This window comes from Coregonus clupeaformis, chromosome 34, assembly GCF_020615455.1.
Source record: "Coregonus clupeaformis isolate EN_2021a chromosome 34, ASM2061545v1, whole genome shotgun sequence".
Classification (NCBI taxonomy): domain Eukaryota; kingdom Metazoa; phylum Chordata; class Actinopteri; order Salmoniformes; family Salmonidae; genus Coregonus; species Coregonus clupeaformis.
In genome coordinates, this window is record NC_059225.1 from 5924433 (window position 1) to 5949961 (window position 25529).

General features: G+C 46.0%; 1 pseudogene; it reads left to right on the forward strand.

Moving 5' to 3' along the window:
* LOC123482467 overlaps positions 1 to 22582 on the forward strand; it is a 36369-nt pseudogene extending 13787 nt beyond the window's left edge.
* The last annotated feature ends 2947 nt before the right edge of the window (positions 22583 to 25529 follow it).

Here is a 25529-nt window from a genome sequence, read left to right on the forward strand (position 1 = left end):
AAAAAGTAAAAAATAAAACAACAACTAAAAAAGTGTTGAGAAAAAAAGAGCAGAAGTAAAATAAAATAACAGTAGGGAGGCTATATATACAGGGGGGTACCGGTGCAGAGTCAATGTGCGGGGGCACCGGCTAGTTGAGATAGTTGAAGTAATATGTACATGTGGGTAGAGTTAAAGTGACTATGCATAAATAATTAACAGAGTAGCAGCAGCGTAAAAAAGGATGGGGTGGGGGGCAGTGCAAATAGTCCGGGTAGCCATGATTAGCTGTTCAGGAGTCTTATGGCTTGGGGGTAGAAGCTGTTGAGAAGTCTTTTGGACCTAGACTTGGCACTCCGGTACCGCTTGCGTCAGGCGGTAGCAGGGAGAACAGTCTATGACTAGGGTGGCTGGAGTCTTTGACAATTTTGAGGGCCTTCCTCTGACACCGCCTGGTATAGAGGTCCTGGATGGCAGGAAGCTTGGCCCCAGTGATGTACTGGGCCGTACGCACTACCCTCTGTAGTGCCTTGCGGTCGGAGGCCAAGCAGTTGCCATACCAGGCGGTGATGCAACCAGTCAGGATGCTCTCGATGGTGCAGCTGTAGAATTTTTTGAGGATCTGAGGACCCATGCAAAATCTTTTCAGTCTCCTGAGGGGGAATAGGCTTTGTCGTGCCTCTCTTCACGACTGTCTTGGTGTGTTTGGACCATGATAGTTCGTTGGTGATGTGGACACCAAGGAACTTGAAGCTCTCAACCTGTTCCACTACAGCCCGTCGATGAGAATGGGGCGTAGTCAGCCACCAATTGTGCAAGTTCTCCCTTACCTTCCCGTTGTCCCGAGGGTCAAACGAGACCCACACTGTAGTTGAACCAACTTTATTTAATTTTTATATTTTTGGGATAATTTGTGAGAAGGAGGTAGTGAGACTTTAAAGAAAGTATCACTGCCTCCTTCTCACAAATGATCCAAAAAATATAAAAATTAAATAAAGTTGGTTCAACACAGTGGCGGGTCATTTTGACCCTAGGACAACGGGAGGGTTAAAAAGATGAGAGAGGCCTGTAATTTTCATCATAGGTACACGTCAACTATGACAGACAAAATTAGAATGTTTTTCTCCAGAAAATCACATTGTAGGATTTTTAATGAATTTATTTGCAAATTATGGTGGAAAATAAGTATTTGGTCAATAACAAAAGTTTCTCAATACTTTGTTATATACCCTTTGTTGGCAATGACAGGTCAAACGTTTTCTGTAAGTCTTCACAAGGTTTTCACACACTGTTGCTGGTATTTTTGCCCATTCCTCCATGCAGATCTCCTCTAGAGCAATGATGTTTTGGGGCTATCGCTGGGCAACACGGACTTTCAACTCCCCTCCAAAGATTTTCTATGGGGTTGAGATCTGGAGACTGGCTAGGCCACTCCAGGACCTTGAAATGCTTCTACGAAGCCACTCCTTCGTTGCTCGGGCGGTGTGTTTGGGATCATTGTCATGCTGGAAAGACCCAGGCACATTTCATCTTCAATGCCCTTGCTGATGGAAGGAGGTTTTCACTCAAAATCTCACGATACATGGCCCCATTCATTCTTTCCTTTACACGGATCAGTCGTCCTGGTCCCTTTGCAGAAAAACAGCCCCAAAGCATGATGTTTCCACCCCCATGCTTCACAGTAGGTATGGTGTTCTTTGGATGCAACTCAGCATTCTTTGTCCTCCAAACACGACGAGTTGAGTTTTTACCAGAAATCTTGCTTGTTTGTAGGTGACCAAATACTTATTTTCCACTATAATTTGCTAATAAATTCATAAAAAATCCTACAATGTGAATTTCTCAATTTGTCTGTCATAGTTGACGTGTACCTATGATGAAAATTACAGGCCTCTCTCATCTTTTTAAGTGGGAGAACTTGCACAATTGGTGGCTGACTAAATACTTTTTTCCCCCACTGTATATGCGCAACAATGCGAGACTTCCGGGAACGCTTGCAAAACTAACCAGGCCGGGGTTTGAGATGTAAATGAGATAACTGAAAAATCTTTCTTAGTTGTTCATTTTCTCGAAATCTTAAGGCACAAAGTAGATTCGAGCCAATGTTATTACTCCAACCTTGTGAAAGTGACAAACTGAAACGTTTTCATTTTCGGTCAAAAATATATTGAAGGAGTGGCGTTGTGCACTACCACCACCTTGGAGCTATACAATTTATCCTACTACTTGAAAGCATTAGATGTTTGGACGATAGGTTTAGGGACACTGTACATACAGTTAGTCTATGACTATCCAATAGTGAAATATCATGCACTTGTTCTTAATCATTAGATATTTCAGAATTAATTGTGTGCACCAAGGTCATATTATTAAACCATGTATAGCTGTCCAAAGTATTTGATGGCTGACCTCACAGGATGAACCTTTAATTATGCATGGTAAATATCCCCTATGCTCTCTAGATTGACCTCAGTGTTGTAATAGTGTTCAAATCAAGGCGTGGCTAGTGAGCGACTGTGCATGATGTCTCATCTTTCTGTGTGGGTGCATATTTAAAACAACAGGAACCCAGACACCACCTGCTTGTCTCAGCACCTTAGTACCTCAACAGAGCTCATAATGAGTTGAGACTCCCATTTCATCAAAAGATCTGGGGTTGTAGACAGATCCTGTACGTTGCAGGAAAAAATGACATTTTTGTCTGTTCAGCCCTTATCTTATCAAACACGTTCTCTAAATGTAGACCTAGCTACTGTGCTTACTGTTAGCTTTGTTATTTCATAACATTGATACATCTACAGTGAACGTATTACAGTAGTTATTTAATGGCTCTTAATGACAATATGCTGTCTCTAATGTTGGGTTTTCTCTGTGTAAGGTTTGGTGGGGGGAAGTTGAATGTTTACCATAATGCAGTGGATCGCCATGTCGAGAGTGGACGAGGAGATCAACCGGCCATCATTTATGACAGCCCAGTGACTGGAACTAAGCAGATAATCAATTTTAGAGAACTACAGGAACAGGTAATGATCTTAACAAAACTTTTCACACAGTAGATATTTAATTAGAATGTAACCCCTTCCCCTCCTCTCTGCCTAGGTGTCCAGGCTGGCTGGGGTCCTGGTGAAACACGGGGTGTGGAAGGGCGACCTGGTGGTCATCTACATGCCCATGGTGCCCCAGGCCATGTTCACCATGCTAGCCTGTGCCAGGATCGGAGCCCCCACAGCCTCATTTTTGGGGGATTCGCCTCCAAGGAGCTGTCTGTCCGCATCGACCATGCCAAGGTCAGCCTACCATCATAGCTTCACATTGTGTCTCTTTAGTTTGATGTGCTGGGATTCCTTCATAATGCTACATCAGTGAAATGCAACAGTTTCAACATGATACAAAACATGTCAATTTAGTTTTAAATGGACCATGCACCCAAAATATATTTAGGATTGTCTCCACTGTCAGATCTGTTTAATGGTTGAATGGTTAAGTGTGAAATGTACATGCCACATTTATAGGACCCTTTATAGAAGAGTTGATGGTCCACTTTCACAGTCACATAGATAGTAATATTACAGTAGATAAAGGTCTCACTGAAGCCAAGTGAAGTATTTTGTTGGAGGGATTTCATCAAAGCAGCAGGGGTATTAGCCAGTATGCGACTCTGACACTGAATTGGATATACTGAAATCCTTTTAAGCTATATAAGCCAGACCTTAAAGCCTTTTAAGTTCTAGGCCTACAGTATACACCATTCAGAGAGGAGCACCTCCACCATGGCTGAGGATTCCTCCTCAAGCATTTGGGTAGAATTGATTAGCCTGTTTTATATTGGATTAGAATGAATGAAATATTAGAGACACTCATTCTATGTTGAATGAGACAGTAATTTCAGATCCCTTATTACATTTGATTAGTGTGCAAATAGGAATTGAGAGGTAATATCGGTCATATTGACTTACAGTACATTACATAATCAGAACATGGCCTTTCAGAATGTTCTAAAGTACATTTCAGACTAATGCATTTGTTAAACTGTGTTGTATCACATCTCTTAGGTCTTGTTTCGTTTGTTGTGTTTTAAGAGGCACCACTAACACACTGTGTGAATGCCGTGTCTTTCAGCCCAAGATGATAGTGACGGCCTCCTTTGGCATTGAGCCTGGCAGGAGAGTGGAGTACATCCCCCTGGTAGAGAAAGCCCTGGAGCTCAGCCCTCACAATCCCTCCAAGGTCCTCATCTACAACCAGCCCAACATGGTGAGGCCCACAGAGATAGAATACTGTTCTATGTTATGCTGTGGTAAGGCCTAACTCACTAACGTCAACTCTCTCAGAGAGATGCCTGTCATTTCCCAAAGACAATAGCTCTGTTGACATGCAATAGTTTTACATTATCCTCTCTAGCGGTTACGTAATGCTATTACTTCCTGAATAGACCACTAATCCGATTCCAGTGTATATAGATCAGATTATTTCAGCCGTGAGTTTGTATGGAGTTATGGATGGTTCGACAGATCTGTCGCTCCTAAATAGCCTGTTGAAACAAAGGTGGGAGAGAGAACCGGTGCGCATGAGGTGTGCGAGTCAATGCTCAGTGAATGAAAATGCAAATGTGTGTGTTTTTTCCCCCTGCTGTGGGACTGAATCATGCAACGCTGAGATGGGTTCCAGGCCGTGGTGGGGAGCTTGGCACAGGGTCAGAGTGAAACCAGGCTGAACCGGTAGCATAAAATACAGTCAATTTCCTCCAAAACAGCCAGCAGCCATTTACAGTAATGTGTTGGCACTCCAGCAAACTGAAATGAGTTTCTTCTCAACTCGTACATAAAAACAGCCGAATCTGTGCTCAGGGAAATCATTCTAAAAATGCTTTGCCAGGTATTGCAATCACTCTCCTCAGGTAATCTTTCACGTCTATTCTATTAGTACCACTTACAGTGGGGAGAACAAGTATTTGATACACTGCCGATTTTGCAGGTTTTCCTACTTACAAAGCATGTAGAGGTCTGTAATTTTTATCATAGGTACACTTCAACTGTGAGAGACGGAATCTAAAACAAAAATCCAGAAAATCACATTGTATGATTTTTAAGTAATTAATTTGCATTTTTATTGCATGACATAAGTATTTGATACATGAGAAAAGCAGAACTTAATATTTGTTTGCAATTACAGAGATCATACGTTTCCTGTAGGTCTTGACCAGGTTTGCACACACTGCAGAAGGGATTTTGGCCCACTCCTCCATACAGACCTTCTCCAGATCCTTCAGGTTTCGGGGGCTGTCGCTGGGCAATACAGACTTTCAGCTCCCTCCAAAGATTATCTATTGGGTTCAGGTCTGGAGACTGGCTAGGCCACTCCAGGACCTTGAGATGCTTCTTACGGAGCCACTCCTTAGTTGCCCTGGCTGTGTGTTTCGGGTCGTTGTCATGCTGGAAGACCCAGCCACAACCCATCTTCAATGCTCTTACTGAGGGAAGGAGGTTGTTGGCCAAGATCTCACGATACATGACCCCATCCATCCTCCCCTCAATACGGTACAGTCGTCCTGTCCCCTTTGCAGAAAAGCAGCCGCAAAGAATGAAGTTTCCACCTCCATGCTTCACGGTTGGGATGGTGTTCTTGGGGTTGTACTCATCCTTCTTCTTCCTCCAAACACGGCGAGTGGAGTTTAGACCAAAAGCTCTATCTTTGTCTCATCAGACCACATGACCTTCTCCCATTCCTCCTCTGGATCATCCAGATGGTCATTGGCAAACTTCAGACGGGCCTGGACATGCCTGGCTTGAGCAGGGGGACCCTGCAGGATTTTAATCCATGACGGCATAGTGTGTTACTAATGGTTTTCTTTGAGACTGTGGTCCCAGCTCTCTTCAGGTCATTGACCAGGTCCTGCCGTGTAGTTCTGGGCTGATCCCTCACCTTCCTCATGATCATTGATGCCCCACAAGGTGAGTTCTTGCATGGAGCCCCAGACCGAGGGTGATTGACCGTCATCTTGAACTTCTTCAATTTTCTAATAATTGCGCCAACAGTTGTTGCCTTCTCACCAAGCTGCTTGCCTATTGTCCTGTAGCCCATCCCAGCCTTGTGCAGGTCTACAATTTTATCCCTGATGTCCTTACACAGCTCTCTGGTCTTGGCCATTGTGGAGAGGTTCGAGTCTGTTTGATTGAGTGTGTGGACAGGTGTCTTTTTATACAGGTAACGAAGTTCAAACAGGTGCAGTTAATACAGGTAATGAGTGGAGAACAGGAGGGCTTCTTAAATAAAAACAAACAGGTCTGTGAGAGCCGGAATTCTTACTGGTTGGTAGGTGATCAAATACTTATGTCATGCAATAAAATGCCAATTAATTACTTAAAAATCATACAATGTGATTTTCTGGATTTTTGTTTTAGATTCCGTCTCTCACAGTTGACGTGTACCTATGATAAAAAATGACAGACCTCTACATGCTTTGTAAGTAGGAAAACCTGCAAAATCGGCAGTGTATCAAATACTTGTTCTCCCCACTGTATGTTTGGAATGTATCAGAATGTCTGGGGCTTTGCACCCAGACTGTGAGTGCTGCTGTGTTACCTTTATGTTCAATTACCCTAGTAGCTATTTTGATTATGCAACACAGGAGGATACTTTTAAGGTGATACGTTGTGTGTTGTCATGGAAACTGTCTGAGCAAATCACTACACCTCCCCTGTTGAAGAATAGTGAGAATATGAGATGCACCCCCTTTTGAAGTCGTCGGTAAATTGCCCCTCTTGTGAAACTTAAACCACTTTAGTAATCACTATGAAAAGGCACTTGTTGATTTGTGCACAACTAATGGCTCTGTTTTAATCTGTATTTTATGTCCACATGGTAAAAATTATTTGAATGTGTCTCTCTTGAATATGTCATGGAAATGAATGCATCTCTCCTGGTTGATTGTCTGCAACAGGGAGAAGGTGTCCATGCATCCTGACCTCAGTCTGGACTGGGAGGAGGAGATGTCCACTGCACGTCCTCATGACTGTGTGTCTCCCTGCCAGCCATCCTCTATACGTCCTCTACACGTCTGGGACCACCGGCACTCCTAAGGTAAAACCACTCTGACTAGACACAACACATGTTCATTACTGGAAGGGAGTGTAAAGTCCCACCGGGAACAGACATCAGTTCAATGTCTAGGTTTGATTTACATTTGGTTGAGTTGTCAACTAACGTGAAATCAACATGAAATCAACAAAAAAATGTCACTATGTCATTGGATTTAGGTTAAAAGTTGGGTGAATAAACATAAGAAATTCCCTTACATTGATGACTTTTTCAAATCCAATCTGTTTTCCATTTTGATTCAACGTCATCACATTGCATTTTTGGTTGAAATGACATGGAAACAACGTTGATTCAACCAGTTTTTGCCCAGTGGGGTCTGACGACTTTTATCACAAAGAAGCCAGTCAATTTCACAGTTTAATGCAAGAGATGAGTATCATATGCTGCAGTATACTTTCTATGGCTCTGCAAATGTGATTAAAGTTCATTCTAACCTTTACCACCATGAGATAGATGAGACGGTGTTTAAACCAGAAACGGTAGTACTGAATATGAGGTGAACCATGCAGGAGGTTGAAAAATTGCCCGGAGGCGTATCTAAATTGGAAAAACACAGCTCCAGATAGCTCCCTTTGTCTTTGGCACCCAGGTAATATGAAATATCCACCCGCTGGGGAGGTCCTCCATTATAGCCTGCTGTTCTCTCAGACTCATAGTCACCAGTGAGATCTATGGAGGACACAGCTGAACTCATACAGGTTATATTACCATACATGTTCAAAAACATAGCAAAGATGGCCTGACAAAATAGTTGCCTTGAAAAAGAAAATAGTTTTTTCCAGAGGTGATTTATACAAGGGTTTGATGTAAAATAAAAAACTAAACCTTTTGAGAGCTTGTTGCATTCGTCTTGCATCAACATTCGCCTCTTTTCTACGTCCCCCCCTCAGGGCGTTGTTAGGGACACTGCTGGGTACGCTGTGATGTTGACGTGGACCATGGCAAACATTTATGCCCTCAAGCCTGGTGAAGTAAGTCAATGTGAAACATCTCCAGTGTTCTTTATTATTGTATTACAGAACATATACCATATGCATGCACAAACATAGTACAGTATGCATTCTCTCATCTTTCTCTGCCTACTCTGCTAGGTATGGTGGGCAGCGTCTGACCTGGGCTGGGTAGTGGGCCACTCCTACATTTGCTATGCCCCTCTCCTCCACGGCAACACCACCATTCTATACGAGGTATGTACCGTAGCCTACAGTAGGCCTACTATAATGACGTGAACGGGTCGCTATTGGTCAATTGACTCCAGAAAAACAAGCAAACTCAACTTTCTCAAGGTCTTGTCCCTTTCACTCAGTGATTCCAAATGCTTCACAGATCACTCTATTTAAAGATAATGAGTGCAAGAAAAATGGACTCCTAATGACGCATGATTATATGTAGTTTCAGACGACCGGCCTCTTGATATTCATGCGCATGATCATCATTGCAAATTTACCCCGGCCTCATTAAACCAATATTCACTGGCTCGAAAGGCCCAGTTAGGTTGGTTTGTGGAAGTTATTTGTATGAAGAGCTGCTGGTGATTCTGCTGTGTTTGTGCCCTGGGCAAATGACCCTGGGGTTGGGAGAGAGGGGTGGGGGAGGTAGGACTGCACATGGAGGCTATCCACCTCATTAGCCTTTTGGTCTCTGTGGCTGCTGTAGGATTGGTGGTGGGGGTTGAATTCATCAGCCAAGCTTTAACCAAAGCATGTTGTCTGTGGCTGTGTTTGTCTTGTGGAATGCACTGCTCCTGTCTACCATGCTCCACACAAGACCTTCTGTCGTCTCACTGATCAATACACAGTCACAAATATTCACAAGGCCCTCGGGTCTGTTGTTGTTTTCCCAGCTCATTTTAATCTGGCCCTCTCTCTCTCTCTCACACACCTCTCTCTACTTACTGTAGGAGCCACCTCGCCGACTGAACCTTTAGAGAATTAATATCGGTTCCGCTCGCCCATGGGCTCTTCCTCACTACGACTTTTGTTGGTGCACAATACTTTCTCAATAGAGTAATCGTGTTCTTTTCATCAGTTTCAGCTCATCTGTCTGCAAGGCTGAGCTCCAAATATAATTTTGTCTCCATTTCAAACAGCTCTTCCCATTAATATTCATTCTGTTCGCAGAGTGAAAGTGTTAATGTAGTGGAACGTCACTTTTCACTGCATAGGACTGCTCACTCGCCTTCCTCTCTTTCCAATAGGAACAAAACTTTATGGCCTTAGCACTGTTCTTCTGTTTGATAGTTGGCTGGTTGTGTCATTACTACCGCAAGCTTTTTGTAAAAACAGCTTGCTCTGAATGTACCGCTACACTTCAATACCCAATTGGCGTGTTCATGTAAGCTTATGTCCTCAGGCTGTTTGGGTTTGTAACAGATCTCTCTCTCTGTCTCTCTCTGCAGGGCAAGCCTGTTGGGACGCCGGATGCCGGGGCGTTCTTCCGCGTCCTGTCAGAGCATGGTTGTTCCTCCATGTTCACCGCGCCCACTGCCATCTGAGCCATCCGCCAGCAGGACACCCAGGCTGCCATGGGGGCTCAGTACCCCCTCACCAGGTACACTCACCACCCAATCCCCACATACTGACATAACACTGCAGAGATGGACCATTCAACAACTGTCATGGCTAGCTCTGTTTTGTAGCTTTTCTGCCCACTTGAAGTAGGCCTACCCTTTATTCCCAATAAAGGAGTGTTTTCCTATTAACGTCCAGGGACTGGATACCTTTCATCCATATCCAGTGTTGTCCCCCACTGGGTGAAGGTTTTGGCGCTGCCTGCCCTCTCTCTTGTTAGTCTCTGTCCATCTGCTGGAGCAGTGTCCCTGCCATGCCCAGGCTCATCACTCAGGACCTGTGTTCTCATTTAGACCTGATTGAGGTTTAATCAGGATAGATAAAAACACAGTGGCAGGGCATTCATTCCTATTAAATCATTCTGTGCTGCTGCCACGCTGCTAAACACACAGGGAATCACTGAGTGCTGTAGAGAGCCCCAGGCAACGCCATCTTTGATGGTGCCTGGTTCCATGGACTGAAGTGATTGTTATCCCCATGGGAAATGTCATAATTTATATTGATAATAAATCTGTTGAAAATACAGTTTTGGTTCCTTAATATTTTGAAACAGTATCACAGTCGAGCAGGTATAATGTGAAAATAGAGGGGAAGTGGTGATAACTCCACTTATTTAGATTTTTCCCCACACCTGTTGTACGCAGTCATAAAGCAGGGGTCTTTGACCTTTGGTTATAGTTTGCCATTTAATCATCTGTATGTGGGGAATTTGAAGGTATTTTGTGTGCTGTTTGTGAACAGTGTTTTGCCTCGACTGCTCCAGCCAGACCTGAGACACAAATCCCAAAGGGATTGAATTCATTGTTTTCCCTGGACTTTAACATGACATTCTTTCTGCTAGTTGTTATGATGGACTATGCTTCAGTTGTTGGTTTAGTCATGTGCCATGCAACATATTTCCATGACTGTCTTTCTCCCATAGGGAGCAGGTTAGTGAAAGACTACTGCAATTCACTGAGAGAGAATTGAGGCACAAACACAACAACAGCAATGAAATATAGTTTGTTTCCAGAATCCAGACAGACTCAGACAGTAGTTGAATATCCGGTTGACCTTTGTGTTTCCTTGCCTGGAGACAAAACAGACAACCATCAAATGTATTCTTCTCACTCCTCTACTACCAAACAGGAAGCAGCATTAACAGTCTGGGGGCAGGAAGCAGCAGACACTAAACGTGTTATTTGACAGCTCAGGAAATTGGATGTTCTCAGTGAATGTAAAAAGAACGCAGTCCAGTAAAGTTGAATAAAATAGCAAATAATGTCAATTAAAACGTCAACTCTATTTCCCCTCTTTCTCATGAATTGATTATAAACTTGTAGTTTGAATTGAAAGGCAAGCGTTTTGAGAACACATCATTAAGTATTAAGACACTCAAATGTTCCTCAAAGGACTCTTTGTCACGCTCTGGCTCCGGGACTTTGTATGTTGAGCCAGGGTGTGTTCGTTTCGTTGTGTTTTGTTTGGTTGGGTTGTCATGTGGTTGTGTTTCCTTGTTTGTATTGAGTGACTCCCAATCAGAGGTAACGAGTGTCAGCTGTCGGCTCGTTATCTCTGATTGGGAGCCATATTTAAACTGTCAGTGTTCACCTTAGTGTTGTGGGTTTTTGTTCCTGTACAGTCATTGTCACTGTGGACTTCACGTATCGTCATTGTTTGTTGTTTTGGTGTTCAGTACTTTAATTAAATAAAGTCATGTTCGCTCAACGCGCTGCGCTTTGGTCTCATTCGTCAGACGATCGTGACAGAAAAACCCACCGTACCAGGACCAAGCAGCGTGTCCAGGAGCCAAGGGTCTGGACATGGGAGGAGATTTTGGATGGAAAAGGGTCTTGGACTTGGGAGGAGATCCTGGATGGGATGGATCGCCGGCCATGGAGTAAAACAGTGGAGAGGCGACTGAGAGAGGAGCAACGGCGTCAGCAGGGCCATCGTCGGAAGGACGAGAGGCAACCCCAAAAAGTTTTTTGGGGGGGGCACATGGCTTGGGCGGCTGGGCAGCAGGAGGCTGCCACAGGGAGACGTGGAGAGAAGGCTACCGGATTACGGGAGCCGTTGGCGAGTAGAGGGAGGGAAGTAGTTGAGGCACGGCGTGAGAGACTGAGGTGTGTTACCAGTCCGGTCCGGCCCGTTCCTGATCCCCGGTTAAGGCCAGTGGTGTGTGTTCCCAGTACGGACCGGCCTGTTCCTGCTCCACGTACCAGGTCTACGGTGTGCGTCGCCAGCCCAGCCCGGCCTGTTCCTACCTCTCGCACCAAACCTACGGTGTGCGTCGCCAGCCCTGCCCGGCCGGTTCCTGCTCCTCGCACTAAGCCTACGGTGTGCGTCGCCAGCCCAGTTCGGCCTGTTCCTGCTCCACGCACAAAACCTACGGTGTGCGTCGCCAGCCCAGCCCGGCCTGTTCCTGCTCCACGCACAAAACCTACGGTGTGCGTCGCCAGCCCAGCCCGGCCTGTTCCTGCTCCACGCACAAAACCTACGGTATGCGTCGCCAGCCCGGTCCGGCCTGTTCCTTCCACGCGCACCAAGTCTACGGTGCGCGTCGCCAGCCCGACCCGGCCTGTTCCTGCTCAACGCACAAAGCCTACGGTGGGCGTCGCCAGCCCAGCCCGGCCTGTTCCTGCTCCACGCACAGAACCTACGGTGTGCGTCGCCAGCCCAGCCCGGCCTGTTCTGCTACTCGCACCAAGCCAAGGGTGCGAGTGTCAGCCTGGCCCAGCCCGTTCCTGCTACTTCGCACCAAGCCAGGGGTACGAAGTCGTCGGCCTGGTCCCGCCCGTTCCTGCTACTCGCACCAAGCCAAGGGGTGCGAGTCGTCAGCCTGGTCCAGCCCGTTCCTGCTACTCGCACCGGGCCAAGGGGTGCGAGTCGTCAGCCTGGTTCAGCTCGTCCCCTGCTACTCGCACCAAGCCAAGGGTGCGAGCCGTCAGCCTGATCCAGCCCATTCCTACTACTCGCACCAAGCCAGGGATGCGAGTCGTCAGTCTGGTGAGGCCCGTTCCGGTTCCACGCATCAAGCCTAGGGTGCGTATCGTCAGCCAGGTCGGTCCGTTCCTGCCTCACGCGCCAAGCCAGGGGTGCGCGTCGTCAGTCCAGATCCTACCAGCTGGGTCAGATCGGACCGGGGCGCTACGGGGGGTTGAAGAAGGGTGGTGGTCAAGCCCGAGCCGGAGCCGCCTCCGAGGAGTAATGCCCACCCAGCCCTCCCTGTTTGGGGTTTTTGAGGCGCGGTCGCAGTCCGCGCCTTTAGGGGGGGGTACTGTCACGCTCTGGCTCCGGGACTTTGTATGTTGAGCCAGGGTGTGTTCGTTTCGTTGTGTTTTGTTTGGTTGGGTTGTCATGTGGTTGTGTTTCCTTGTTTGTATTGAGTGACTCCCAATCAGAGGTAACGAGTGTCAGCTGTCGGCTCGTTATCTCTGATTGGGAGCCATATTTAAACTGTCAGTGTTCACCTTAGTGTTGTGGGTTTTTGTTCCTGTACAGTCATTGTCACTGTGGACTTCACGTATCGTCATTGTTTGTTGTTTTGGTGTTCAGTACTTTAATTAAATAAAGTCATGTTCGCTCAACGCGCTGCGCTTTGGTCTCATTCGTCAGACGATCGTGACACTCTTGCCTTAATTCACGCGTGGATGGTTGCTCCTATGAACTGGTTGTTGCTGCTATCTCCTCAGTGTATATTGCACCACTATCAGTAGGCCATAGATAGTTCAGTAGTAATATGATGTGGGTGCCGTAGCCCAGGGGTGGATAGCATATGAAATATTCATCACTCTCGCTCTCTGATAAGCTCACTGCAGTAGCCTCTTCTCAGCTCCTAGCTCAGTTACGCCACATGCGTAGCTAATTGCACCAATTCCTGTGCTAAAATATATCACAGAGCCCATAGTAATTATTGCCGCCTGTGACACAGCCTGGGGAGAAGCCACTGCCATGGACCAGAGCTAATAGGGTCTCCGGGTACAGAGGGTCAGTGAGGGTAGAGTAAACACTTCAAACTTAGGCTTTATTACACAATTTACCAACATAAATGAGGTTTTATTACATCACTTACCAACAGAAATGCTTACAAATAAGAAATGTAAAGTATTTCTTCAAATAACAAAGGTTATCTTAAACTGAGCATCTTTCAGCCCCAACCTGTCTGCTGCTGTCTCCAGTCATCTCCCTCGAGTGCGAGCAGCAGCAGCCTAATCAACTGTTGGGACTGATTGTCCAGCCAAGCACACACTTGATTGACTTATTATCCTCAGCTGGACTCCATTAGCCTCCCAACAGGGAAGGTGCCGGAAAGGCGTTGGGAGGATAGATAGGTCGTGACCGGCCTCACACTCCAGTACAGTAGGTAGCGGTGTATGCACCTGTCAGTTGGTTGCGATTCGCCCAAAAAACAAAGAAGAAGAAGGCGCTGGAAGGGCACGGCAAGAGTGCTTGCCTCCTCCAGGGCCACAAAGCCATTATGAATGCACTTTCCTATGTGCTGCTTTTCAGAAAGTCAGATTTGCCTGTGTAGCACTTTCCAAGTGTTGCAAGGTGCAGACGTGCCAAAACCATAAAATTGCAATTTTCAGCCCAGTATTTCATCCACTCTGGGTACTTCACGATGACTATTGTTATTACGACACATGAGTTGCTTCCGTGGAATGGTTCTGCACTGTAATGGCCTTGGAGCATTATCAGCGAGCTTGAGCGATTTCACTCGTCACCCCAGATGTCAGAAAAATAATAGAAAAGCGGGTTTGGAGCTCTCTGTAGGAGCAGCGTCTTGCTGTACTGTTCAACCCACCCAGATGAACAATTACAGCACCATGGAGCAAGCACCATTTCATAGCCCTTATTAACATAGCCCGGAGCACTAACTCAAAATGGGTGACAAAGTTCATGACTTCAGTCAATAACATTTTCCAGCTTGTAGCACCAGGAAGCTTGGCTCACTGACTTCTGGCTTGCGACTCACTCTGCCTGTTTGCTTAACATTTGCAGGATTTATATCATGCAGTACTTGGGATATCATGTGCCATCTTTCAAGGAATATATGTGCGGTTGATATACATTCTCATTGCACATACGCAGCCACACACACACACAAGCACACACACACACATACACACAAGCACATGCACACTAAACGCAATTATGGGGGCGAATGTTTCCACTCATTGTTGTTAATGAGACGCAAACTTCCCCAGTGGGACTATGTTAGGTATAGTACTGTGGGACTATTGTTGCCTGTCCAAGGCTGAATCTGGGCCTGTAAAGATATGAAGAAATGTGCTAGGCCTTCACCCACCCACTTGTATGAATTACACACAGATCCAACCATCCAAGGCTGTGGTCAGATTGTTCCAGAGTAGGAGCAGGGAACTCAGGGCAAGGTGACACGGGTGAAATTTCAATTTAAATTGGCGTGCTGTGTAGAATATGGAGCGAAGAGCAGCAGAGTGATTCTCTGGATGTTATGTAGAGATATGTGACCCTGCTTCTTCTACCCATTCTCATTTAGATTACACCAAGACCCTCACCCTGACCCAGATAACAGACCAATCAGAGGAGGATGGTGGGAGAAGCTATAGGAGGACAGGCTCATTGTAATGACTGGAATGGAATGTACAGCATGGAACGGAGTCAAACGTGGTTTCCAGATGTTTGATACTGTTCCATTGATTCCATTCCAGCCATTACAATGAGCCCATCCTCCTAAAGTTCCTCCCACCAGCCTCCTCTGAGGCCTATGTGAATTAGAATTCCTTGAGTTGTTATGTGTGGAACGAGGCCATGGAAACTGTATGGCAGCAAGTGAAGTCTTCTCTGCTTTATCAGACCATGTCAAGGTCCCTGAGTGAAGATTAGCATGGCTTTATCTGTATAACAACAGCTGGAGGGGGATTTTTACTTACTCAGATCAACAGAAACAATATGGGCTGTTTTGTGTACACGTTTTTTGTGCAAGTTTGAGACTCGTAAGGCAATTATTGTCTAATGGGAAAACTCTAGCTTATTGTTCTATTCACCCCTGCCACTGGCGCAACTCACTTTTAGATTACTTGAAAAACACTTCAAGGGAAACACTGGTAGGGAATCATTGTTGTGTTAAGAAAATTGTAACATTCCTTGGCTGTTATATTGTTTGGGTGATTCGAGCTGTGAATGCTGATTGGCTGAAGCTGTACACCATATATCACGGGTATGACAAACCATTTATTTTTACTGTTCTAATTACGTTGGTAACCAGTTTATAATAGCAGTAAGGCACCTCTGTGGTTTGCGTAGTATGGCCAATATACCATGGCTAAGGGCTGTATCCAGGCACTCCATGTTGCGATGTTCGTAAGAACAGCCCTTAGCCATGGTATATTGGCCATATACCACACCCCCTCGGGCCTTATTGCTTAATTATAGATCTACCACTACTCAGTTACACTGTACTGGCCTATAGAGCTCGACTGTTCTCTCTGCTCCTCCAGATTGAAGAGCCTTTTCTTGGCTGGAGAGCGCTGTGACGTGGGAGACTCTGAACTGGGCCAAAAGGAGCTTTGGCGTGCCTGTACTGGACCACTGGTGGCAGACTGGTAAGACTTTCATTAGCTACTGGAACCTCACAATGGACACTACATATTACACTAGGACGATGGTTAGTTTTCTTGATACCGGCCATGGTACTACATCTGACCCACTAAGTGCAGTGCTAAGAAGAAGAATTAGCCCACAATGATTTGGGGCTGCTCTTCTCTTGTCCTAGAGTGCCCTAAGGCTTTCACTATGCTCCCACATCCACCCAATAACTTAATCAGCTTCTCAATCTAACCTCATTAATACTAGTCATTTCAAAGCAGTTCATAATTCATAGACCATATGCTATGGTCTAGTAGCTTTCCAATGGATAAAGAGGGGAAGTTCTTCTTGTTGGTGTGTGTGATTTATTTTGTATATAATACCTCCCAATTGACCAATCATCCATCATCGCTGTTGTCTATATTGGTGATGTGTAATTGGGGTCTTGAGTGCAGGGCTATCCTGTATCGTTTCACCCTGTTTCCCCTGTCACATTCTGATGACTTTAGAGTCGCTAAGACGCCATTAGTCACTTGGTGGGTGATTCCAGCCCAGGTTCCAGGCAGCGAGCTATTGCGCGGCTCGATTACCCCCAGTCCCACGAAACTGTGATAAATGTGGTAGAGAAGGCGGCACGAGAAATGCATTGGATGCCTTGTATGTTTTTTTTATTATTCTGCAGATAATCGATCAGGGAAGAGAAGACATCTCTGTGTTAAATATAGAATCAATACCCTGTTGAAAAGACATGGACCTTGAGAATGTACGGGTGAGAGTGAGAGAGGATCCACATAACACTGTCTTGGATCTCAGCCCAGATTAGCCTGTTTGGGGAGATGGCTCTTTCTCTCCCAGACCTCCCTGGATGTGGGTGTTGTTAACTCAGCAGCAGTAACCCACAGAAGTTACCACTCAAAACGGGGCTTTTGGTGTTTTACTGTGTCATCCACTGTAATGTTAGTTATCATGAGCCAAGATGCCACAGTGCAACAACTCCAGTTGATACAATATACAGTATGAGTCTTCCTTTGTCTTTTCAGATGACCATTAGGTTGCTTTGGTTTTCTCAAAGGCCTATAAATACACTGAGTATACCAAACATTAGGAACACCTTCCTAATATTGAGTTGCACCTAGGCTGTGATTGTCATGACATTTTGTCAGCCGGTGATTGTCAAGCAAATAACTGCCGGTTCTCACAGTGATTGACCGTTAATTAACATAAACACATTTCCAATCTCCTGGCTTCCACACATAGCCTACAAGCCACTGATGCAGACCTTTGGAACATCTACATTTTAAAAAGTCTAATAAATCCATGTAATATAGCCTACACCATCAAAATAAATCCATTATTTATTTTCGACTGGTCTAAAGAAATATGATATGAAGAAAATGTAGTCTATTTCAGAAGAACAGAATAGCATACTCTAAGTTGTCCTTATGTGTCACGTTTGTTGAGTACAGGATTGGACCAAGGTGCAGCGTGGAATGCATACATGTTTATTCACTAAGATAACACACGACAAAACAACAAAAGCAACGTAACGTGAAGCTCACAATGGCTACACACAAACAAGCCAAACAAGAGTCAAGATCCCACAACATAGGTAGGCAAAATGGCTACCTAAGTATGATCACCAATCAGAGACAACGATCGACAGCTGCCTCTGATTGGGAACCACACCCGGCCAACATAGAAATAGATATTCAAACCCTGACCAAACCAACTAGCGATCTCTATGTCAGGGCGTGACAGTACTCCCCCCCCAAAGGTGCGGACTCCGGCCGCAAAACCTAATTTAACAGGGGAGGATCCGGGTGGGCATTTAGCCTCGGTGGCGGCTCCGGCTCCGGGCGTGACGTCCTCTCCCTTACTGCCTCCCCGTTGCATCCCTGGTCCGGTCTGGACCTCGGCGCGATGTTTCCCCTCTCAGTCCTCCCACGATGCACCAAGCACTGTCTGGACCCTGGTGTGGGAGGCCCCAACCCTGGAGAGGAGTTGACATCTGGTTCTGGAGTGGAGCCGCCGACCGTAGCTGAACTGGACCCCAGTGGTTCGGACTGCTCTAGCTCTGGACTGGAGCAGCCGACCGGGGATGGACTAGGCACCGGTAGAGCGGACTGCTCTGGCACTGGAGTGGAGCCGCTGACCGGAGCTGAACTGGACCCCGGTGGAGCGGACAGCTCTGGCTCTGGACTGGAGCAGCTGACCGGAGCTGGACTGGGCAACGGTGGAGCGGACTGATCTGGCACTGGGGTGGAGCCGCTGACCGGAGCTAGACCAGGCACCAGTGGAGCGGACTGCTCTGGCACCAGCCGTACCGGGCTGGGGACACGTACCACTGGTCTGGTGCGAGGAACAGGCATAGGCAACACCGGGCTGGGAACACGCACCACTGGTCTGGTGCGAGGAGCAGGCACGGGCCTTGCCGGACTGGAGACACGCACCACTGGTTTGGTGCGAGGAGCAGGCACGGGCCGTGCTGGACTGGAGACACGCACCACTGGTTTGTTGCGAGGAGCAGGCACGGGCCGTGCCGGACTGGAGAGGCGCACCACTGGTTTGGTGCGAGGAGCAGGCACGGGCTGTGCCAGACTGGGAACACGCACCACTGGTCTGGTGCGAGGAGCAGGCATGGGCCATGCCGGACTGGAGACACGCGCCACTGGTTTGGTGCGAGGAGCAGGCACGGGGTGTACCGGGCTGGCGACACGCACCACTGGTTTGGTGCGAGGAGCAGGTACGGGCCGTACCGGACTGGATACACGCACCACTAGTTTGGTGCGGGGAGCAGGTACGGGCCGTACCGGGCTGGAGACACGCACCACTGGTTTGGTGCGGGGAGCAGGTAAGGGGCGTAGGTACGGGGCGTACCGGACTGGATACACGCACCACTGGTTTGGTGCGAGGAGCAGGTACGGGGCGTACCAGGCTGGGGAGGTGCACTGGTGACACAGTGCGTAGAACCGGAGCAGGATATACTGGACCGTGCAGGCGTACTGGAGGTCTGGAGTGTAAAGCTGGCACAACCCGTCCTGGCTGGATGCCCACATTCGCACGGCACGTGCGGGGTGCTGGCACAGGACGCACTGGGCTGTGAAAGCACACTGGCGACACAGTGCGTATCTCCGCATACCTTGGTTCCTCAATGAACACACGCTCCTTACAGCGAGTGCGGGTAGTTGGCTCTGGTCTGCCCCTGGCTCCGCCAACCACCCCGTGTGCCCCCAAATGTTTTTTTCTTGGGAGCTGTCTCTCGGGGCTTCCTTCGTTGTCGGCACTGTTGGCGCCGCCGTTGATCCTCTCCTACCTGGGCTTCTACCTTGCCCAGGGTCCTTTACCGCAAATATCTCCTCCCAAGACCACATCTTCCCCACCTGTGTCCAGGGTGTTTGCTCCTCCTGGGCACGCTGCTTGGTCCGTTGGTGGTGGGATCTTCTGTCACGTTTGTTGAGTACAGGATTGGACCAAGGTGCAGCGTGGAATGCATACATGTTTATTCACTAAGATAACACACGACAAAACAACAAAAGCAACGTAACGTGAAGCTCACAATGGCTACACACAAACAAGCCAAACAAGAGTCAAGATCCCACAACATAGGTAGGCAAAATGGCTACCTAAGTATTATCCCCAATCAGAGACAACGATTGACAGCTGCCTCTGATTGGGAACTACACCCGGCCAACATAGAAATAGAACAACATAGATATTCACAATACATAGATATTCACACCCTGACCAAACCAACTAGCGATCTCTATGTCAGGGCGTGACATTATGTTAGGCACTGATCTGGCTATCCCATATGGCTGTGGGCTACACTAGTTCATTTAGCAGCATTTCAAGGTTTGCTTAGAATTCCATGGGATTATTTTATATTATTTTATAGTATGAAGAATTCAATTGAACATAGCTGAATAAAATAGAAAGGATATTTTCTCCAAACGATTTGAGGGAGTGTGCATATGCGGCTATTCTGTTTTGAGTGGTTAACAAAGAAACAGGTACTCAGAAATGCTTAATTTAGTTAATTATGTAAGTTTAGTTGTGATACAAATGTTGGGCTATATGTTTAGATTTTTAATACATTCCAAGGCTGCATGATGTAACTCTAATGATGATTTGAAAAAGTTGCATGAAAGGCATGTTTTTTTGCTCAGGCTGTACACACTTCATCAGTCTCTCATTCACAATTTCACAAGCACTTGATAATGCTTCTAATTTCCTGTCTGCATCCCCTTTGTGTGGCCGTAATGAGCCTGACGCAACAGATGAGAATGTTTAGCTTAACTGTTGATAAACTATTAGGCTATTTCTTCACATTATAAGCGCAGCAATGTGCACACGGCAGTAGGCTATAAGCGCAAATGTTACATTAGCAGGAAAACAGCATTCTCTAAAGTGACCTCAAATGCTATTATACGTGTAATGCTTTTATTATAAAGGTGCATTTTTATGGTGAAAATGTTCTTCTCCAAACTTAACTCACGCGCTGCGTATGTATGCCAGTTAGGCTCTACACCCGTTGTAAAGCGGATTAATGTGCTTCACTTTAAGAAGTTATTTGGCCACTTTAGTTGTGATACAAACCTTATCAAAACATTTAGGCCTATGGGCTAGGTAGGCTACATGAGGTGTGGGACTATGGTTTGATAAAGTCGCAAAACAAAGCATGCACTGTTTCTTGCCTTAAGCTGGGCATCATTCACAAGTGATAATATATCATTCACAAGTGATAATATTGCTTGTATAATAAGCTAATATTGTCACCCATCACACTATTCTTGATTTAATCTTGTCTTTACATATACTAAATAATACAGTGCATTCGGAAAGTATTCAGACCTCTTGACTTTTCCCACATTTTGTTAGGTTACAGCCTTATTCTAAAATGTATTAAATAGTTTTCCCCCTCATCAATACACACAATACCCCATAATGACAAGCAAAAACATGTTAAATATCACATTTACATAAGTATTCAGACCCTTTGGTATGAGACTCGAAATTGATCTCAGGTGAATCCTGTTTCCATTGATCATCCTTGAGATGTTTCTACAACTTGCTTGGAGTCCACCTGTGGTAAATTCAATTGATTGGACATGATTTGGAAAGACACACACCTGTCGATATAAGGTCCCACAGTTGACTAAACGGTCACATGGAATTTGACTGCTGTCACTGATTCGTGACCGCCCGGTGTGGCGGTAATAAGGTCACCATAACAGCCCAAGTTGCACCCCCTTTTTGCCCTCAGAACAGCCTAAATTATTCTGGGCATGGACACTACAAGGTGTCCAAAGCATTCCACAGGGATGCTGGCCCATGTTGACTCAATGCTTCCCACTGTTGTGTCAAGTCGGCTGGTTGTCCATTCTAGAAACGGAAACTGTTGAGCCTGAAAAAAACAGCAGCGTTGCATTTCTTGACACAAACCGGTGCGCCTGGCATCTACTACCCTTCTTTAACCTGTCTCCTCCGTTTCATCTACACTGATTGAAGTGGATTTAACAAGTGACATCAATAAGGGATTATAGCTTTCACCTGGATTCACCTGGTCAGTTTATGTCATGGAGAGAGCAGGTGTTCTTAATGTGTTGTATACTCAGTGTATACAGAAGACTTAGGAGTGCATCGATTTAGCCTGAAATCAATGGTGCTTTGCCCCAAAGTTAAGTTCAATTCCATTTCAATTCCAGTCGATTCAGGAAATTAATTTAAATGTAGCTGGTGAACTGGAAAAACAGAGGAAATGTCACATTGATCAATTGAACCTCAGTTAATTCCACTAGAGCTAACGATTTGAAATGGAATTGACCCCCTCTCTTTGGCTGCACTCTCCTTATATTTCACTGATCAGTCATGAGTGCAGTTTTAGCAGGCATGCCACACTGGCATTATTATGTAAGGCTTTTTGTCAAGGGTGTAAATCTGCTCTGAGGGGCCAAAGGGGGATGAGTGATCGACATCCCAGCGTGTGGCCCTGACACACACACACACACAGTTTCAACAGCGGGGAGATAGATCAAAGACTGCCTCCTACTGGTTGGCTGGTACAGTGTGATCTGAACGGCCAGATGCCACACAGGCACACACACAAATGAATGCAAACACATGTACACACATATACAGTTCAGATGAGTGTAAAGCCACTGGCTGTCTCCGTACTGTCTCCACTTCTACTCTTCTGTCTGTAGGAGTGTCTCAGAGCCTGTCCGGCACGGAGCTCAGAGGACAGGGGTTTATGAAACATTTATCAGTCTGGATGTCTTCAAAAGGTGTGTCCGTGTGTCCGTGTGTGTGTCTGCCCAGTTCCTTTCCGGCTCTCTAACTCTCCTAGGAGGTGGTTCTTCTCCATGGTTGTGGTGTTGATATGAGGTTTATCAGAGACGACAGGCTGATTCTCAGAGCATATCCTTGGGGCTCTCTCTGTCAGTCTTAGCCCTGAGGGGTATGATAGGATTCCTTCACACTGTCCGCCTATGGTTCGCTTAAAGTTCAGTCAAACCTCAGACTGCTGATAGATAGAGATGGAACAATAACCCTGGCACTTTCCCAGCTTCTCTCTGGGGTGCTAGTGCAGTCCAGACCAGGAGCTTCATCCACTGCAGGCTGTGTGATCGGCGGCATCACTAAGCTCAAAGCCATTACTGGGAATAAAGGCCTGCAGTTCTCAACCTGTTCACTCGAGAGTAGAGGAGTCTGTCTCTGAACAATAACAAAAGTCTCCTCTCACCCTGGTGTGTGTGTGTGTGTGTGTGTGTGTGTGTGTGTGTGTGTGTTGTGTGTGTGTGTTGTGTGTGTGTGTGTGTGTGTGTGTGTGTGTGTGTGTGTGTGTGTGTGTGTGTGTGTGTGTGTGTGTGTGCGTACGTCGCGCGCCTACTTCTGTGTGTGAGTGAGAGACAGAATAGACTGAACTCAGACAGACTCAATATGTTAAAGGGACCATAATGAATGCGAGCAGTCTGTTTTATTGTGAGAGATGAGGGAGCTGCAGGCATGTTCTGTTCTCCACCGTCACACAAGCCTTCTATAGCATCCGGAGTTTCTGTCAGAGGTTTAGAAATGGGCCCCAAACTTTGGGCTAAAACATTTCCTTTAATATTGACAGCTAGAAATGAAACCTCTGCAGTGATTTGATTTTGACTCTGGGGAGAAGGCATGCATAATTAAGTCCTGTGGAAGAACCTGACAGGTGGTGGCTGTCACAAGTCATCTAAAGATTTCAGCACCCTGTGCTTCAACTGCTCTGTGACAGGTGATCCATCAAACCCATTTATCAGCCACAGTCTTGCCTTCTCACAAGAAGAGGGAGGGAATTGCAGTGATGGCAAAATCATAATTGTGGTGCAGGTTGAAATTGGCTTGCAGCCTAGGGTTCTGGAGAGGATTGTACATTTAATGCATAATGTTTGTGCAGTAATCCAAACAACACTGAAAAGACACATTATTTAAGAAAAACCACAGTTATTGGTATTATTCCAAACATTATTATTCCAAACATGTTACTTTTGAAACGTTTGGGTGGGTTCTCACAAATCTAAGTTTAAGAATTCTCGTAAATCAAAATAATATTTTGAAAAGGTACAACTCTTTGGAATGCATTCCATCAACAGTTATTTATAAAGAATGTAAGATGCCTCTAAGGATTTGTCCTTCAGATGCAATCAGGCAGTCTCCATCCAGGGGCTTTACTGCTGAGTCTTCCCAGGCTGATCTAGTAGCTCCCTGCAAAATTGATACAAATTGAACATTTTCAATTACCCTTTGATTTTCACAAATCATTCCATGACACACTTTAATCTCTTTCCAATGTAATATTCAGCAAAGGAAAGCTGAAATCGATGGCATGAATATCAGCAGGAGTGGAGGCTCAGAGAGATAGAGATTTTAAAGGCAGACGGGTGGGCGACTTGTGTTGATCTGAATTAGAAGAGACTGCAGGAGAGGCTGTCTGACCCATAAATCTTATTAAGACATAATTCTGTGGTCTGACCACTTTCTGACCACTGATCTAGAATCAGTATTGAGGTGGTGGAAGATGATCTGAATGGAAGAGGCTGTCTGTCAGATCACTGATCTAGAATCAGAGTGAAATAGTATTCAAAGCGTTCATGCTCTGGAAAGGCTGTCTGCCTTCCATCTGAGAAAATGAAATGTATCACAGCTTGAAAGCAGCAGTCCCTAGCCATTTCCTGGGCTTCTCTCTACCCTGGAGCAAACCTAGTGTAGTTATGTACCACTGCTGTGTGGCAAACTGTATCATCACAGAGAGCCAGGAGCAATGTCTCTGCCTCGCCTTGACCTCCCAGGGAACTCCTCACATCTACTGTGGGCCCTGGGTTTCAAACAGTAGGAACTCACAGTGGAACTACTGTAGGAGCCTTGTTGTTTGTAATGAACTGACAAACAGAAAGACTGAGTAGACATGAGTAGAGTAGAGAGGCTTCTGTACAGTCATGGATATACAGTGGGGGAAAAAGTATTTAGTCAGCCACCAATTGTGCAAGTTCTCCCGCTTAAAAAGATGAGAGAGGCCTGTAATTTTCATCATAGGTACACGTCAACTATGACAGACAAATTAAGACTTTTTTTTCCAGAAAATCACATTGAATTTATTTGCAAATTATGGTGGAAAATAAGTATTTGGTCACCTACAAACAAGCAAGATTTCTGGCTCTCACAGACCTGTAACTTCTTCTTTAAGAGGCTCCTCTGTCCTCCACTCGTTACCTGTATTAATGGCACCTGTTTGAACTTGTTATCAGTATAAAATACACCTGTCCACAACCTCAAACAGTCACACTCCAAACTCTACTATGGCCAAGACCAAAGAGCTGTCAAAGGACACCAGAAACAAAATTGTAGACCTGCACCAGGCTGGGAAGACTGAATCTGCAATAGGTAAGCAGCTTGGTTTGAAGAAATCAACTGTGGGAGCAATTATTAGGAAATGGAAGACATACAAGACCACTGATAATCTCCCCTCGATCTGGGGCTCCACGCAAGATCTCACCCCGTGGGTCAAAATGATCACAAGAACGGTGAGCAAAAATCCCAGAACCACGGGGGACCTAGTGAATGACCTGCAGAGAGCTGGGACCAAAGTAACAAAGCCTACCATCAGTAACACACTATGCCGCCAGGACTCAAATCCTGCAGTGCCAGACGTGTCCCCCTGCTTAAGCCAGTACATGTCCAGGCCCGTCTGAAGTTTGCTGAGTGCATTTGGATGATCCAGAAGAGGATTGGGAGAATGTCATATGGTCAGATGAAACCAAAATATAACTTTTTGGTAAAAACTCAATTTAGGTCGTGTTTGGA